Genomic DNA, 12,318 nt, shown 5'->3' on the forward strand with positions numbered 1-12,318 from the left:
GGAGTCCCGACTAAACCCGTAAATGTAAGAAAATGTAAGAAAATGCATTTTTTACGAAAAACATTTTTTGCTAAAATGTCGTAAGGGGGGACCCTGTCGTAAAAATTCCAAAAAACTGACTTGCTTCAGCAGCACAATTCTGGTGCTGTAGTTGTAGGAGATGTCTCAAAACGTCATCAGGAGTCCCTACAAAACCTAAAAATGGCATAAAATGCTTTTTTTGGGAAAACTTTTTTTTTACAAAAAAAAATTCAAAAAACAGACTTGCTTCAGCAGCACAATTCTGGTGCTGTAGTTGTAGGAGATGTCTCAAAACGTCATCAGGAGTCCCGACTAAACCCGTAAATGTAAGAAAATGCATTTTTTAAGAAAAACATTTTTTGCTAAAATGTCGTAAGGGGGGACCCTGTCGTAAAAAGGCCAAAAAACGGACTTGCTTCAGCAGTACAATTCTGGTGCTGTAGTTGTAGGAGATGTCTCAAAACGTCATCAGGAGTCCCTACAAAACCTAAAAATGGCATAAAATGCTTTTTTTGGGAAAACTTTTTTTTTACAAAAAAAAATTCCGAAAACGGACTTGCTTCAGCAGCACAATTCTGGTGCTGTAGTTGTAGGAGATGTCTCAAAACGTCATCAGGAGTCCCGACTAAACCTGTAAATGTAAGAAAATGTAAGAAAATGCATTTTTTAAGAAAAACATTTTTTGCTAAAATGTCGTAAGGGGGGACCCTGTCGTAAAAATGCCAAAAAACTGACTTGCTTCAGCAGTACAATTCTGGTGCTGTAGTTGTAGGAGATGTCTCAAAACGTCATCAGGAGTCCCGACTAAACCCGTAAATGTAAGAAAATGCATTTTATAAGAAAAACATTTTTTGCTAAAATGTCGTAAGGGGGGACCCTGTCGTAAAAAGGCCAAAAAACGGACTTGCTTCAGCAGTACAATTCTGGTGCTGTAGTTGTAGGAGATGTCTCAAAACGTCATCAGGAGTCCCTACAAAACCTAAAAATGGCATAAAATGCTTTTTTTGGGAAAACTTTTTTTTACAAAAAAAAATTCCAAAAAACGGACTTGCTTCAGCAGCACAATTCTGGTGCTGTAGTTGTAGGAGATGTCTCAAAACGTCATCAGGAGTCCCGACTAAACCCGTAAATGTAAGAAAATGTAAGAAAATGCATTTTTTAAGAAAAACATTTTTTGCTAAAATGTCGTAAGGGGGGACCCTGTCGTAAAAATGCCAAAAAACTGACTTGCTTCAGCAGTACAATTCTGGTGCTGTAGTTGTAGGAGATGTCTCAAAACGTCATCAGGAGTCCCTACAAAACCTAAAAATGGCATAAAATGCTTTTTTTGGGAAAACTTTTTTTTTACAAAAAAAAAATTAAAAAAACAGACTTGCTTCAGCAGCACAATTCTGGTGCTGTAGTTGTAGGAGATGTCTCAAAACGTCATCAGGAGTCCCGACTAAACCCGTAAATGTAAGAAAATGTAAGAAAATATATTTTTTAAGAAAAACATTTTTTGCTAAAATGTCGTAAGGGGGGACCCTGTCGTAAAAATGCCAAAAAAACGACTTGCTTCAGCAGTACAATTCTGGTGCTGTAGTTGTAGGAGATGTCTCAAAACGTCATCAGGAGTCCCTACAAAACCTAAAAATGGCAGAAAATGCTTTTTTTGGGAAAACTTTTTTTTTACAAAAAAAATTTCAAAAAACAGATTTGCTTCAGCAGCACAATTCTGGTGCTGTAGTTGTAGGAGATGTCTCAAAACGTCATCAGGAGTCCCGACTAAACCCGTAAATGTAAGAAAATGTAAGAAAATGCATTTTTTACGAAAAACATTTTTTGCTAAAATGTCGTAAGGGGGGACCCTGTCGTAAAAATTCCTAAAAACTGACTTGCTTCAGCAGCACAATTCTGGTGCTGTAGTTGTAGGAGATGTCTCAAAACGTCATCAGGAGTCCCTACAAAACCTAAAAATGGCATAAAATGCTTTTTTTGGGAAAACTTTTTTTTTACAAAAAAAAATTCAAAAAACAGACTTGCTTCAGCAGCACAATTCTGGTGCTGTAGTTGTAGGAGATGTCTCAAAACGTCATCAGGAGTCCCGACTAAACCCGTAAATGTAAGAAAATGTAAGAAAATGCATTTTTTAAGAAAAACATTTTTTGCTAAAATGTCGTAAGGGGGGACCCTGTCGTAAAAATGCCAAAAAACGGACTTGCTTCAGCAGTACAATTCTGGTGCTGTAGTTGTAGGAGATGTCTCAAAACGTCATCAGGAGTCCCTACAAAACCTAAAAATGGCATAAAATGCTTTTTTTGGGAAAACTTTTTTTTTACAAAAAAAAATTCAAAAAACAGACTTGCTTCAGCAGCACAATTCTGGTGCTGTAGTTGTAGGAGATGTCTCAAAACGTCATCAGGAGTCCCTACAAAACCTAAAAATGGCATAAAATGCTTTTTTTGGGAAAACTTTTTTTTTACAAAAAATTTTTCAAAAAACAGACTTGCTTCAGCAGCACAATTCTGGTGCTGTAGTCGTAGGAGATGTCTCAAAACGTCATCAGGAGTCCCGACTAAACCCGTAAATGTAAGAAAATGTAAGAAAATGCATTTTTTAAGACAAACATTTTTTGCTAAAATGTCGTAAGGGGGGACCCTGTCGTAAAAATGCCAAAGAACCGACTTGCTTCAGCAGTACAATTCTGGTGCTGTAGTTGTAGGAGATGTCTCAAAACGTCATCAGGAGTCCCTACAAAACCTAAAAATGGCAGAAAATGCTTTTTTTGGGAAAACTTTTTTTTTACAAAAAAAAATTCAAAAAACAGATTTGCTTCAGCAGCACAATTCTGGTGCTGTAGTTGTAGGAGATGTCTCAAAACGTCATCAGGAGTCCCGACTAAACCCGTAAATGTAAGAAAATGTAAGAAAATGCATTTTTTAAGAAAAACATTTTTTGCTAAAATGTCGTAAGGGGGGACCCTGTCGTAAAAATGCCAAAAAAACGACTTGCTTCAGCAGTACAATTCTGGTGCTGTAGTTGTAGGAGATGTCTCAAAACGTCATCAGGAGTCCCTACAAAACCTAAAAATGGCATAAAATGCTTTTTTTGGGAAAACTTTTTTTTTACAAAAAAAAATTCCAAAAAACGGACTTGCTTCAGCAGCACAATTCTGGTGCTGTAGTTGTAGGAGATGTCTCAAAACGTCATCAGGAGTCCCGACTAAACCCGTAAATGTAAGAAAATGTAAGAAAATGCATTTTTTAAGAAAAACATTTTTTGCTAAAATGTCGTAAGGGGGGACCCTGTCGTAAAAATGCCAAAAAACCGACTTGCTTCAGCAGTACAATTCTGGTGCTGTAGTTGTAGGAGATGTCTCAAAACGTCATCAGGAGTCCCTACAAAACCTAAAAATGGCAGAAAATGCTTTTTTTGGGAAAACTTTTTTTTTACAAAAAATTTTTTAAAAACAGACTTGCTTCAGCAGCACAATTCTGGTGCTGTAGTTGTAGGAGATGTCTCAAAACGTCATCAGGAGTCCCGACTAAACCCGTAAATGTAAGAAAATGTAAGAAAATGCATTTTTTAAGAAAAACATTTTTTGCTAAAATGTCGTAAGGGGGGACCCTGTCGTAAAAATGCCAAAAAAACGACTTGCTTCAGCAGTACAATTCTGGTGCTGTAGTTGTAGGAGATGTCTCAAAACGTCATCAGGAGTCCCTACAAAACCTAAAAATGGCAGAAAATGCTTTTTTTGGGAAAACTTTTTTTTTACAAAAAAAATTTCAAAAAACAGATTTGCTTCAGCAGCACAATTCTGGTGCTGTAGTTGTAGGAGATGTCTCAAAACGTCATCAGGAGTCCCGACTAAACCCGTAAATGTAAGAAAATGTAAGAAAATGCATTTTTTACGAAAAACATTTTTTGCTAAAATGTCGTAAGGGGGGACCCTGTCGTAAAAATTCCAAAAAACTGACTTGCTTCAGCAGCACAATTCTGGTGCTGTAGTTGTAGGAGATGTCTCAAAACGTCATCAGGAGTCCCTACAAAACCTAAAAATGGCATAAAATGCTTTTTTTGGGAAAACTTTTTTTTTACAAAAAAAAATTCAAAAAACAGACTTGCTTCAGCAGCACAATTCTGGTGCTGTAGTTGTAGGAGATGTCTCAAAACGTCATCAGGAGTCCCGACTAAACCCGTAAATGTAAGAAAATGCATTTTTTAAGAAAAACATTTTTTGCTAAAATGTCGTAAGGGGGGACCCTGTCGTAAAAAGGCCAAAAAACGGACTTGCTTCAGCAGTACAATTCTGGTGCTGTAGTTGTAGGAGATGTCTCAAAACGTCATCAGGAGTCCCTACAAAACCTAAAAATGGCATAAAATGCTTTTTTTGGGAAAACTTTTTTTTTACAAAAAAAAATTCCGAAAACGGACTTGCTTCAGCAGCACAATTCTGGTGCTGTAGTTGTAGGAGATGTCTCAAAACGTCATCAGGAGTCCCGACTAAACCTGTAAATGTAAGAAAATGTAAGAAAATGCATTTTTTAAGAAAAACATTTTTTGCTAAAATGTCGTAAGGGGGGACCCTGTCGTAAAAATGCCAAAAAACTGACTTGCTTCAGCAGTACAATTCTGGTGCTGTAGTTGTAGGAGATGTCTCAAAACGTCATCAGGAGTCCCGACTAAACCCGTAAATGTAAGAAAATGCATTTTATAAGAAAAACATTTTTTGCTAAAATGTCGTAAGGGGGGACCCTGTCGTAAAAAGGCCAAAAAACGGACTTGCTTCAGCAGTACAATTCTGGTGCTGTAGTTGTAGGAGATGTCTCAAAACGTCATCAGGAGTCCCTACAAAACCTAAAAATGGCATAAAATGCTTTTTTTGGGAAAACTTTTTTTTACAAAAAAAAATTCCAAAAAACGGACTTGCTTCAGCAGCACAATTCTGGTGCTGTAGTTGTAGGAGATGTCTCAAAACGTCATCAGGAGTCCCGACTAAACCCGTAAATGTAAGAAAATGTAAGAAAATGCATTTTTTAAGAAAAACATTTTTTGCTAAAATGTCGTAAGGGGGGAGACCCTGTCGTAAAAATGCCAAAAAACTGACTTGCTTCAGCAGTACAATTCTGGTGCTGTAGTTGTAGGAGATGTCTCAAAACGTCATCAGGAGTCCCTACAAAACCTAAAAATGGCATAAAATGCTTTTTTTGGGAAAACTTTTTTTTTACAAAAAAAAAATTAAAAAAACAGACTTGCTTCAGCAGCACAATTCTGGTGCTGTAGTTGTAGGAGATGTCTCAAAACGTCATCAGGAGTCCCGACTAAACCCGTAAATGTAAGAAAATGTAAGAAAATATATTTTTTAAGAAAAACATTTTTTGCTAAAATGTCGTAAGGGGGGACCCTGTCGTAAAAATGCCAAAAAAACGACTTGCTTCAGCAGTACAATTCTGGTGCTGTAGTTGTAGGAGATGTCTCAAAACGTCATCAGGAGTCCCTACAAAACCTAAAAATGGCAGAAAATGCTTTTTTTGGGAAAACTTTTTTTTTACAAAAAAAATTTCAAAAAACAGATTTGCTTCAGCAGCACAATTCTGGTGCTGTAGTTGTAGGAGATGTCTCAAAACGTCATCAGGAGTCCCGACTAAACCCGTAAATGTAAGAAAATGTAAGAAAATGCATTTTTTACGAAAAACATTTTTTGCTAAAATGTCGTAAGGGGGGACCCTGTCGTAAAAATTCCAAAAAACTGACTTGCTTCAGCAGCACAATTCTGGTGCTGTAGTTGTAGGAGATGTCTCAAAACGTCATCAGGAGTCCCTACAAAACCTAAAAATGGCATAAAATGCTTTTTTTGGGAAAACTTTTTTTTTACAAAAAAAAATTCAAAAAACAGACTTGCTTCAGCAGCACAATTCTGGTGCTGTAGTTGTAGGAGATGTCTCAAAACGTCATCAGGAGTCCCGACTAAACCCGTAAATGTAAGAAAATGTAAGAAAATGCATTTTTTAAGAAAAACATTTTTTGCTAAAATGTCGTAAGGGGGGACCCTGTCGTAAAAATGCCAAAAAACGGACTTGCTTCAGCAGTACAATTCTGGTGCTGTAGTTGTAGGAGATGTCTCAAAACGTCATCAGGAGTCCCTACAAAACCTAAAAATGGCATAAAATGCTTTTTTTGGGAAAACTTTTTTTTTACAAAAAAAAATTCAAAAAACAGACTTGCTTCAGCAGCACAATTCTGGTGCTGTAGTTGTAGGAGATGTCTCAAAACGTCATCAGGAGTCCCTACAAAACCTAAAAATGGCATAAAATGCTTTTTTTGGGAAAACTTTTTTTTTACAAAAAATTTTTCAAAAAACAGACTTGCTTCAGCAGCACAATTCTGGTGCTGTAGTCGTAGGAGATGTCTCAAAACGTCATCAGGAGTCCCGACTAAACCCGTAAATGTAAGAAAATGTAAGAAAATGCATTTTTTAAGACAAACATTTTTTGCTAAAATGTCGTAAGGGGGGACCCTGTCGTAAAAATGCCAAAGAACCGACTTGCTTCAGCAGTACAATTCTGGTGCTGTAGTTGTAGGAGATGTCTCAAAACGTCATCAGGAGTCCCTACAAAACCTAAAAATGGCAGAAAATGCTTTTTTTGGGAAAACTTTTTTTTTACAAAAAAAAATTCAAAAAACAGATTTGCTTCAGCAGCACAATTCTGGTGCTGTAGTTGTAGGAGATGTCTCAAAACGTCATCAGGAGTCCCGACTAAACCCGTAAATGTAAGAAAATGTAAGAAAATGCATTTTTTAAGAAAAACATTTTTTGCTAAAATGTCGTAAGGGGGGACCCTGTCGTAAAAATGCCAAAAAAAACGACTTGCTTCAGCAGTACAATTCTGGTGCTGTAGTTGTAGGAGATGTCTCAAAACGTCATCAGGAGTCCCTACAAAACCTAAAAATGGCATAAAATGCTTTTTTTGGGAAAACTTTTTTTTTACAAAAAAAAATTCCAAAAAACGGACTTGCTTCAGCAGCACAATTCTGGTGCTGTAGTTGTAGGAGATGTCTCAAAACGTCATCAGGAGTCCCGACTAAACCCGTAAATGTAAGAAAATGTAAGAAAATGCATTTTTTAAGAAAAACATTTTTTGCTAAAATGTCGTAAGGGGGGACCCTGTCGTAAAAATGCCAAAAAACCGACTTGCTTCAGCAGTACAATTCTGGTGCTGTAGTTGTAGGAGATGTCTCAAAACGTCATCAGGAGTCCCTACAAAACCTAAAAATGGCATAAAATGCTTTTTTTGGGAAAACTTTTTTTTTACAAAAAAAAATTCAAAAAACAGACTTGCTTCAGCAGCACAATTCTGGTGCTGTAGTTGTAGGAGATGTCTCAAAACGTCATCAGGAGTCCCGACTAAACCCGTAAATGTAAGAAAATGCATTTTTTAAGAAAAACATTTTTTGCTAAAATGTCGTAAGGGGGGACCCTGTCGTAAAAAGGCCAAAAAACGGACTTGCTTCAGCAGTACAATTCTGGTGCTGTAGTTGTAGGAGATGTCTCAAAACGTCATCAGGAGTCCCTACAAAACCTAAAAATGGCATAAAATGCTTTTTTTGGGAAAACTTTTTTTTTACAAAAAAAAATTCCGAAAACGGACTTGCTTCAGCAGCACAATTCTGGTGCTGTAGTTGTAGGAGATGTCTCAAAACGTCATCAGGAGTCCCGACTAAACCTGTAAATGTAAGAAAATGTAAGAAAATGCATTTTTTAAGAAAAACATTTTTTGCTAAAATGTCGTAAGGGGGGACCCTGTCGTAAAAATGCCAAAAAACTGACTTGCTTCAGCAGTACAATTCTGGTGCTGTAGTTGTAGGAGATGTCTCAAAACGTCATCAGGAGTCCCGACTAAACCCGTAAATGTAAGAAAATGCATTTTATAAGAAAAACATTTTTTGCTAAAATGTCGTAAGGGGGGACCCTGTCGTAAAAAGGCCAAAAAACGGACTTGCTTCAGCAGTACAATTCTGGTGCTGTAGTTGTAGGAGATGTCTCAAAACGTCATCAGGAGTCCCTACAAAACCTAAAAATGGCATAAAATGCTTTTTTTGGGAAAACTTTTTTTTACAAAAAAAAATTCCAAAAAACGGACTTGCTTCAGCAGCACAATTCTGGTGCTGTAGTTGTAGGAGATGTCTCAAAACGTCATCAGGAGTCCCGACTAAACCCGTAAATGTAAGAAAATGTAAGAAAATGCATTTTTTAAGAAAAACATTTTTTGCTAAAATGTCGTAAGGGGGGAGACCCTGTCGTAAAAATGCCAAAAAACTGACTTGCTTCAGCAGTACAATTCTGGTGCTGTAGTTGTAGGAGATGTCTCAAAACGTCATCAGGAGTCCCTACAAAACCTAAAAATGGCATAAAATGCTTTTTTTGGGAAAACTTTTTTTTTACAAAAAAAAAATTAAAAAAACAGACTTGCTTCAGCAGCACAATTCTGGTGCTGTAGTTGTAGGAGATGTCTCAAAACGTCATCAGGAGTCCCGACTAAACCCGTAAATGTAAGAAAATGTAAGAAAATATATTTTTTAAGAAAAACATTTTTTGCTAAAATGTCGTAAGGGGGGACCCTGTCGTAAAAATGCCAAAAAAACGACTTGCTTCAGCAGTACAATTCTGGTGCTGTAGTTGTAGGAGATGTCTCAAAACGTCATCAGGAGTCCCTACAAAACCTAAAAATGGCAGAAAATGCTTTTTTTGGGAAAACTTTTTTTTTACAAAAAAAATTTCAAAAAACAGATTTGCTTCAGCAGCACAATTCTGGTGCTGTAGTTGTAGGAGATGTCTCAAAACGTCATCAGGAGTCCCGACTAAACCCGTAAATGTAAGAAAATGTAAGAAAATGCATTTTTTACGAAAAACATTTTTTGCTAAAATGTCGTAAGGGGGGACCCTGTCGTAAAAATTCCAAAAAACTGACTTGCTTCAGCAGCACAATTCTGGTGCTGTAGTTGTAGGAGATGTCTCAAAACGTCATCAGGAGTCCCTACAAAACCTAAAAATGGCATAAAATGCTTTTTTTGGGAAAACTTTTTTTTTACAAAAAAAAATTCAAAAAACAGACTTGCTTCAGCAGCACAATTCTGGTGCTGTAGTTGTAGGAGATGTCTCAAAACGTCATCAGGAGTCCCGACTAAACCCGTAAATGTAAGAAAATGTAAGAAAATGCATTTTTTAAGAAAAACATTTTTTGCTAAAATGTCGTAAGGGGGGACCCTGTCGTAAAAATGCCAAAAAACGGACTTGCTTCAGCAGTACAATTCTGGTGCTGTAGTTGTAGGAGATGTCTCAAAACGTCATCAGGAGTCCCTACAAAACCTAAAAATGGCATAAAATGCTTTTTTTGGGAAAACTTTTTTTTTACAAAAAAAAATTCAAAAAACAGACTTGCTTCAGCAGCACAATTCTGGTGCTGTAGTTGTAGGAGATGTCTCAAAACGTCATCAGGAGTCCCTACAAAACCTAAAAATGGCATAAAATGCTTTTTTTGGGAAAACTTTTTTTTTACAAAAAATTTTTCAAAAAACAGACTTGCTTCAGCAGCACAATTCTGGTGCTGTAGTCGTAGGAGATGTCTCAAAACGTCATCAGGAGTCCCGACTAAACCCGTAAATGTAAGAAAATGTAAGAAAATGCATTTTTTAAGACAAACATTTTTTGCTAAAATGTCGTAAGGGGGGACCCTGTCGTAAAAATGCCAAAGAACCGACTTGCTTCAGCAGTACAATTCTGGTGCTGTAGTTGTAGGAGATGTCTCAAAACGTCATCAGGAGTCCCTACAAAACCTAAAAATGGCAGAAAATGCTTTTTTTGGGAAAACTTTTTTTTTACAAAAAAAAATTCAAAAAACAGATTTGCTTCAGCAGCACAATTCTGGTGCTGTAGTTGTAGGAGATGTCTCAAAACGTCATCAGGAGTCCCGACTAAACCCGTAAATGTAAGAAAATGTAAGAAAATGCATTTTTTAAGAAAAACATTTTTTGCTAAAATGTCGTAAGGGGGGACCCTGTCGTAAAAATGCCAAAAAAACGACTTGCTTCAGCAGTACAATTCTGGTGCTGTAGTTGTAGGAGATGTCTCAAAACGTCATCAGGAGTCCCTACAAAACCTAAAAATGGCATAAAATGCTTTTTTTGGGAAAACTTTTTTTTTACAAAAAAAAATTCCAAAAAACGGACTTGCTTCAGCAGCACAATTCTGGTGCTGTAGTTGTAGGAGATGTCTCAAAACGTCATCAGGAGTCCCGACTAAACCCGTAAATGTAAGAAAATGTAAGAAAATGCATTTTTTAAGAAAAACATTTTTTGCTAAAATGTCGTAAGGGGGGACCCTGTCGTAAAAATGCCAAAAAACCGACTTGCTTCAGCAGTACAATTCTGGTGCTGTAGTTGTAGGAGATGTCTCAAAACGTCATCAGGAGTCCCTACAAAACCTAAAAATGGCATAAAATGCTTTTTTTGGGAAAACTTTTTTTTTACAAAAAAAAATTCAAAAAACAGACTTGCTTCAGCAGCACAATTCTGGTGCTGTAGTTGTAGGAGATGTCTCAAAACGTCATCAGGAGTCCCGACTAAACCCGTAAATGTAAGAAAAGGTAAGAAAATGCATTTTTTACGAAAAACATTTTTTGCTAAAATGTCGTAAGGGGGGACCCTGTCGTAAAAATGCCAAAAAACGGACTTGCTTCAGCAGTACAATTCTGGTGCTGTAGTTGTAGGAGATGTCTCAAAACATCATCAGGAGTCCCGACTAAACCCGTAAATGTAAGAAAATGTAAGAAAATGCATTTTTTAAGAAAAACATTTTTTGCTAAAATGTCGTAAGGGGGGACCCTGTCGTAAAAATGCCAAAAAACGGACTTGCTTCAGCAGTACAATTCTGGTGCTGTAGTTGTAGGAGATGTCTCAAAACATCATCAGGAGTCCCGACTAAACCCGTAAATGTAAGAAAATGCATTTTATAAGAAAAACATTTTTTGCTAAAATGTCGTAAGGGGGGACCCTGTCGTAAAAATGCCAAAAAACGGACTTGCTTCAGCAGTACAATTCTGGTGCTGTAGTTGTAGGAGATGTCTCAAAACGTCATCAGGAGTCCCTACAAAACCTAAAAATGGCATAAAATGTTTTTTTTGGGAAAACTTTTTTTTTACAAAAAAAAATTCCAAAAAACGGACTTGCTTCAGCAGCACAATTCTGGTTCTGTAGTTGTAGGAGATGTCTCAAAACGTCATCAGGAGTCCCGACTAAACCCGTAAATGTAAGAAAATGTAAGAAAATGCATTTTTTAAGAAAAACATTTTTTGCTAAAATGTCGTAAGGGGGGACCCTGTCGTAAAAATGCCAAAAAACGGACTTGCTTCAGCAGTACAATTCTGGTGCTGTAGTTGTAGGAGATGTCTCAAAACGTCATCAGGAGTCCCTACAAAACCTAAAAATGGCAGAAAATGCTTTTTTTGGGAAAACTTTTTTTTTACAAAAATTTTTTCAAAAAACAGACTTGCTTCAGCAGCACAATTCTGGTGCTGTAGTTGTAGGAGATGTCTCAAAACGTCATCAGGAGTCCCGACTAAACCCGTAAATGTAAGAAAATGTAAGAAAATGCATTTTTTAAGAAAAACATTTTTTGCTAAAATGTCGTAAGGGGGGACCCTGTCGTAAAAATGCCAAAGAACCGACTTGCTTCAGCAGTACAATTCTGGTGCTGTAGTTGTAGGAGATGTCTCAAAACGTCATCAGGAGTCCCTACAAAACCTAAAAATGGTAGAAAATGCTTTTTTTGGGAAAACTTTTTTTTTACAAAAAAAAATTCAAAAAACAGATTTGCTTCAGCAGCACAATTCTGGTGCTGTAGTTGTAGGAGATGTCTCAAAACGTCATCAGGAGTCCCGACTAAACCCGTAAATGTAAGAAAATGTAAGAAAATGCATTTTTTAAGAAAAACATTTTTTGCTAAAATGTCGTAAGGGGGGACCCTGTCGTAAAAATGCCAAAAAAACGACTTGCTTCAGCAGTACAATTCTGGTGCTGTAGTTGTAGGAGATGTCTCAAAACGTCATCAGGAGTCCCTACAAAACCTAAAAATGGCAGAAAATGCTTTTTTTGGGAAAACTTTTTTTTTACAAAAAAAAATTCAAAAAACAGATTTGCTTCAGCAGCACAATTCTGGTGCTGTAGTTGTAGGAGATGTCTCAAAACGTCATCAGGAGTCCCGACTAAACCCGTAAATGTAAGAAAATGTAAGAAAATGCATTTTTTACGAAAAACATTTTT

This window comes from Entelurus aequoreus, linkage group LG26 (assembly GCF_033978785.1).
Source record: "Entelurus aequoreus isolate RoL-2023_Sb linkage group LG26, RoL_Eaeq_v1.1, whole genome shotgun sequence".
In the NCBI taxonomy this organism is placed as follows: domain Eukaryota; kingdom Metazoa; phylum Chordata; class Actinopteri; order Syngnathiformes; family Syngnathidae; genus Entelurus; species Entelurus aequoreus.